Source organism: Geospiza fortis, unplaced genomic scaffold (assembly GCF_000277835.1).
Source record: "Geospiza fortis unplaced genomic scaffold, GeoFor_1.0 scaffold166, whole genome shotgun sequence".
NCBI lineage: Eukaryota > Metazoa > Chordata > Aves > Passeriformes > Thraupidae > Geospiza > Geospiza fortis.
In genome coordinates, this window is record NW_005054310.1 from 4700982 (window position 1) to 4707585 (window position 6604).

The window sequence follows — 6604 nt, forward strand, 5'->3', positions numbered from 1 at the left end:
GCCAGGCTGCGCCGGGAGTGGGGAGGCTGCAAAGCCTCCGAGCCGCAGGACTGCCCGGGATTACACACAAATGCGTGTGCTCTCCACATAAATATTGAATGCCCTTACTGTGCCGTATTTATAGAGACTTAATAAAGAGCCGCCGACTACGTGTTTGAACGACAATAGTGCTGTCATACTAACGTGAGGATGGAGCTCAGAAAAGGATAAATACTCCTACTTAAATCGATAGGATTAATATGCCCAGAAAAAAAATCGCGCCGTAAGCGTTGGCTGGTACTTTCAGAAATCCCCCTGCCGTAACTCCGCGGCCCCAGGACTTTCTCTCTTACTCTCTTTCCTGTCAGTGCTGAACCCCCACCCTCAGCTGAAGGGATTTAAAGATGTGTTAAATGCTGCCTTCGATAATGCAGCAGCAACACTTGGATTGAGTACCCCTAGGAGTGAGCTCCTGTCTGGAAAACCGAATCAGCCTACTTTTTCCACCTGCATCCAAACTTTTGTACATAGGATCTGCAAACACGCAGAATTAATATATACAGCAAGGATCTAGATCAATGTCTGAGAGCATCTCTGTTCCCCTTATTTTGCTTGCATACTTCAAAAACTATCTCTGTTCATTTTCTCTTTTGAAGCTCCTCAGCTCCAATCTTGTAAGCAGTCACAGATGTGTCTATCTTTGGCATTCAGTCCTGTGGAATCTATGGGAATATATGCTGTACATCAAGTTAAATGCATACATAACAATTCACAGGATAAAGGCCTTACTTTCCATAGTGAAAAGAACAAAAAATAAAAATCACTTTTTTCATAAGCAAAGAAAATCTGAAGAGTTTCATTAAATGTGATATATTAGCCATTTTACTTCAAGAGGAAATGCCTAATCTTTCTTTGTCCTGAATCTTCGACATCTTCAAGAAGTGTTACATCACTTTGCATACTGTTGCTGAATACAAATGATCATTTATTGACACTTAAACCAGATTAAGGATTACCAGTTTCAGTATAAGGAGTTTGCTAGCTTCCTTATATATTCCTATAGAAGGATTGTATTCAGGTCTGCTGTCTTTGGAAAGAAATGAGCCTTTATTTTTATCTGGCAGCACAGTCAAAAAAAAGGTTTTTAATCTTAACAATTTTTAATTAGAGGTATGTTGATACACTTGCTAATTGTGTTTGGATGTCCTAGGAGGACTAAGATTTTGCTCAATAATTAGTGTTGCCCTATATTTCCTGTGGTGATATTTGGCTGCCCACCTGTTAGAACAGGTCAAAGAACAGAAACATTTTATTATCCAAAAAAAGCCTTCATTATTTGTTGACTGAAGTTTGATGCAGAAAGGTAGAAAACTATTGCTATGTGATTTGGAAAAAAAAAAAGAAACTGACATGGCAAAATAACATCCAAAGCTACAGGTTTAAAATGTCAGTTTCTATATGTTTCATTAAACCCTTTAAAAGTGGGCACAAAAGGAAGTGCATGAGTGCTTTTAAGATTTTGTGTGCAGGATGTCAGTATCAGGCATTAGTAAAATAGGCAGTGTTTTCCTCTGTCACTCTCTGAACTGCACTTTCAGTTATGTTTGTTCTTGTCAGCAGTGCAGGGAGATGTTCAGGCAAAGATGTAATTCAAGAGTAGAAGTAACCTGGAATAAAGTGGTATATTTATGTCCCATTTATAAACATTTCTGACTTTAAATAATTTAATGAAATACAGTTCGATAGTTACAAGTTTCACAGGTTAAGTGATGAGTAGCCGGCAGTTGGGCTAACCAGGTCTGCCACTTTAAGAGAGGGAGATACAAGTGTGTGCTCTCCAGGCTGAAATCTTCCAAGCCCTGCCAAGGGAGTCAGTCATGCAATTTAGCTTCAACAATAATAGTCTATAAATTGAAGGGTCAGTATAAGAGAGGGTATGTAAAAGGTTTAAGTTGCATCCTTATGAGGAGTCATGAGGCTGATTCCTTTTAAGCCAAGTTGGAATAGCACTCCAAAAACTGGCACAAGGCATGAGTGGTGGGAATTAAGGCTGTCTAGATTCACCTCCAAATTTCACCATTGCAGAAACAAAGTATTGAGTGGTTTGCGACCCCTCCTCTTTGGGCTTGTCAGTCTGGAGACTTACAATAAGAAGGTGCAGCTAGGTATTGTGTTAAATAGCTCATGAGCCTTGACTCATCCATCATTCTGAAACTTCATATTACCAGATTAACTTCTTCTTCATATTAGTAATGACAGGTTTCTAAAATACAGCTTGACCAGATACAGGTCAAAGAAGGTATTAACTTGGTAATTTGTTCTCAAATGCTACTCTCTGCAAGTAGTTTAGTGTACAGACTGTTATATATAGCCATTTTGCTGAAGAAAATACAAAGGCATGCAGCTCCCAGAAAAACCTTGTGTGTACATCTGGGAAAAATTCTTGTTTTTTCATTTGTCCACAGTTATAAACATAGACATGGATTTCATGGGTTTTGCCTCTGAAGCTTGCAACTCCTTTGGTCTTTCTGCGAAGGCTGTTTGAAAATATACCAGATCATGGATCATTTTTTCAGCAAAATCCTGATATTGACTTCCTGTTGTTCAAAACTTCCCCTAGGCCATCAACATCTTGTATGCAATCTCATTTTATGAGCTTATAGCCTAGGTTTTCAGGTACTCATACAAAAAAAAAGAGTGTGTCTCACCTTAACTGAATTTCTATGGAGATGGCCCTACCTAGACAAGTATCAGAAGAAACATGGATAAACTTCAGATAGATAGCACAGTTTCCAATTCTATACCAGCTTGTAGCATGGCTCCCAAAGAGCTGATGAGAGACCCACATAAAGCTGTAGTTTATTTTACATTAAGATTGCACACAACACCTCTCAGTATACACACTGGTACTTTACAGTCTTGGAAGAAAAGCACTATAAATGAGTAACTTCATTGTATATCATGCAGCTGGGTACAGTTCATCCAACCCAGAGATTGGCACATTGTATTTTTCTCAGTCTGCCTAACTATGGCTGCTTTTTAATCCAAGGGATCCATCCTTCATTCATCTGTATATAGCAGAAGTTTACAGACAGACTTTATCATACTGACACTACTCACAAAAAAAAAAATCAAATTAAAAAGAGGCTCAGAAAGTGTCCTATGCAAAGCCCAAAGTCAACAATTTATATTGGGAAGAATTACAGGGGAAAAAAGACTGCATCAGCCCCCATCAGTCAGTGCTCCACTGACCCTTTCACCCTCAGTCAGGCATTTCTCTGGTCATAGCTGGATTCTCCTTGCGTACCTTAAAGTCAAGGATACCCATAGGTCTTAATCCCTTCTGTTTAAGTTCTAAAATGGACTACACTTCATATCCTACTAATATATTGGTCAAAAAACATCAACAAGATGACCTCTCAGAGTATTATGAACTACTCACTCCCCACAGACACAGCTTCTGTCTAGCCGTTACTTACAAGACCAAGTGGGGGATGACTCTTTCCAGCCACACAGGTCGCCAGTGAAGCAAAGGAGGAAATTATCAGTCTGTCATCCACTGACTTTTCAGTTATGACTAATTCCTCAAAGAATTGATACTGCCTAATGGGACAGCTGTGTGCTCTTGAGGCTTACAAGTAGGCCAAAGAGAGTGGAGTGGGACAGTGGTCCTATATTTAGTGGTTTTTTAGTTGGTTTTCTTTTGCTTTGTTTTTTCCAGAAGACATTTTCAGTAACATGTCAGGTTTAACATATGGCACTGGGGAATACACCTTCTGTTTAGTTTAAAAATTGCTGCTAAGAAAAATGCTAAGGGAAAGACTTTCTAATTAAAAGTGAAAACACTGGATTGTAAAACAAGCTGACACACGGTGATTTGTGCTGGCTTAAACATGCCAAGAAAAGGACATGCTTTCCATTGTTTTCTGCTCCTTCACCCTCATGTTATCTGTATAAATGAGCTTTCTTTCTTGAGTTCATTGATAGTAAGCATGATTTATGTTTAGTTTACAGCTAGAGATGTCCAGATGTCTAGGTATGGCTTTATCATGGACAAGTTTTGTGTTTCCTTTTGTTAAAGGAACAGATACATGTTCTGAACATGTTCATGTTCATACTGGGCTTAGTGCTGTGGGTAAAGTCCTATGGAATGAGAAGATTGAAGTTTGCCACAGGACAGAGAGGCTCCGTAGTAATCTTGATCCTTCTCTTCCCCTCCTTCTTTTTTCTATTATCATCACCTCTTGCTTTCCTGTCACCTCTGGAGTTGGAAGGAACATCACAGGAGGCATCAATAGAGCATTGTCTGGGCACCACCAGGCCCCAGTGACCACCTGCTGCTTTCCATTCACCTTGTGCCTTGAAGTCACACCATCGCCACCCTTTGTTGAGGAATTTACTTCCTTTATATTCCCGTCCTTTTAAACTACTCAGTACTACCCTACAAAGTCATAATACTTTTTCATTTTTCAAAAGTCAGCATTTTCTTTCTCAAGTTTTAGGAATAGAGTATCTACTTTCATATGAGACCTCAATATTTTAAATTTTCAATTTGGGTGTCTGAAATGTATTCTTTTCCCCAGTTGTTCTGTTTTCATATTTATCCACATCAAATCAGCAACTGATTTTTCTTTTTCTTCCTCACATTTCTTTTTCTTCATTACAGCAGTAACTTAAGCAGGAAAATAAGTGTCCTCATTCTCCACTAGCAAGTTTTAGTTAAAGTATATTCCAATTTATTTATAAGATTTTTTTCTCAGTGTTTTTAAACACAGCTTCTTGAAGATACCTTTTTTCCAAGCATGAACCATTTCAATTCCACAAGTTCAATAATGCCATGGTTTTAGTAGTGGAATGTAGAGCATAGATATAATAGTGTTTGTTTCTTTCACTGAATAATTACACTTAAAACTGGCTAATTGGAATCAATTAGTAGTAAGAAGTTAGTCTCAGGGGGACAAGAAGAATTATTTGTGGAAACTCCAGATTGTGTTAAGAACCAACATTTACATGTCTAGATTGTGTCTTATCTACTGAACCTTTTTCATTAAAGATACAAGGAACATTGTAGTGGGCAAGGCAAGGGTTTACTTCAATTAAAATTTAAATTAAACCCCATTTTTAAAAACATGTATGGATAATCTATTCATCCTTTAAACTCTACAATAAATATTCAGGCTTCTGGAATTGGATTTCAATACATTTTGTAACATTACAGTAATTATAAACATAATATGCTCTTTTGTTTCTTTCTATGTCCCATTTCCATTTTACAAGGCAAAAATATGGATATTTCCTTGTGGGTCTCCTGATTCAGCTTATCTAGAAAGTCCCACCTTGTGCAAGAATACTTGTGCTTTACCATCACCTGCCTCAGGCCCCATACTTGTGTCTAGTAGACATTGTATGAGAATATGAATGTATTTTGTCAGCTCCGCCATAATCTTTTGTATCCTGCTATGGACTCCCTGAGAAAAGATACGATACTCACCTCAGCCTTCAATGATCACCTCCCCTGATCTACACAATCAAAGCACCTTAGAGATCTTTGATTTGCCAAATGTCCAGCATAAGCATAAAATAGGCAGTATTTTCAGAAATGTGGTGAAAATTTTACAGCTGAGGGAAGATCAGCCCACAATAGTCCTTCAAGAAGAAAGATCTGTTAGAACAATCACCAGCATCTACAAACAGAATCACTGTGAGACCCCTCAGTCTAAATGCTGGTTGATCCCAAACTATCTCTGAATAAGGACTGCAAGGAAAAAAGTCAGTGTGTTTATGGTTGCTATGATTTTATAATTCATTCCAAGAAAGCACTTTGGTACCTTCCAGAACATTACTTTCTTTGGGTTGGCCTTTAAAATGGAGCAGGTGCCAAAGGATAGTCATATACAGGGGACACAAATTATGAAAGGGAAGAGGAGTTCAGCTGACTGGGCAAGATTGTTTGTTTCAGTGCTCTTTTTAGCCAAAATTATTCTGGGTTTGATTTTACTGGAATCCTGAGGATTATATGATTCAACTTTCTCACAAAATGAATAATGTGAGTGAATCAAACAAGGTCTCTGAATGTAGAATACCAGTTATTGATTTTTAAATAATGAAACTAAAAACAAAACAAGTAACTACTTGTAGTGATAAAACTATTCTAAATGCAGCAGCGGCACTGGTAATTTAACCAATATTTAAAATACATTAAAATATCCTACTTAGTAATAATTCTAGATCCAAGCCTTTCAAACTACCCATGGGTGACTCTTGATTTCCAGGATGGTTGTAAAGTTGCAATTTCATTAAGGATCAAAATACATTACCAATATATCTGATGATTTGATGGGCCCCAGAGCCCACTACCAGGTATTCTGTAACACTGCTCAATTCAGAGAAAAATATTTCATAATAGTTTTAAGGATTTTCTTCTTAATGCATTTGTACTATTTTGGGTTTGTTTCTGCAAGTAAACTCCTGCCCCCTATCGCCCATAATAGTGCTGATACCATAGGCACGCATCTCAGGAAAATTAAAAATTTTATAACTACTCTGGTTTTAAAGGTCTAAAATTGACACACATATAACTTCTTCATTATTTTGTAAGCTTCACGTCAGCATTCTACAGAACAGT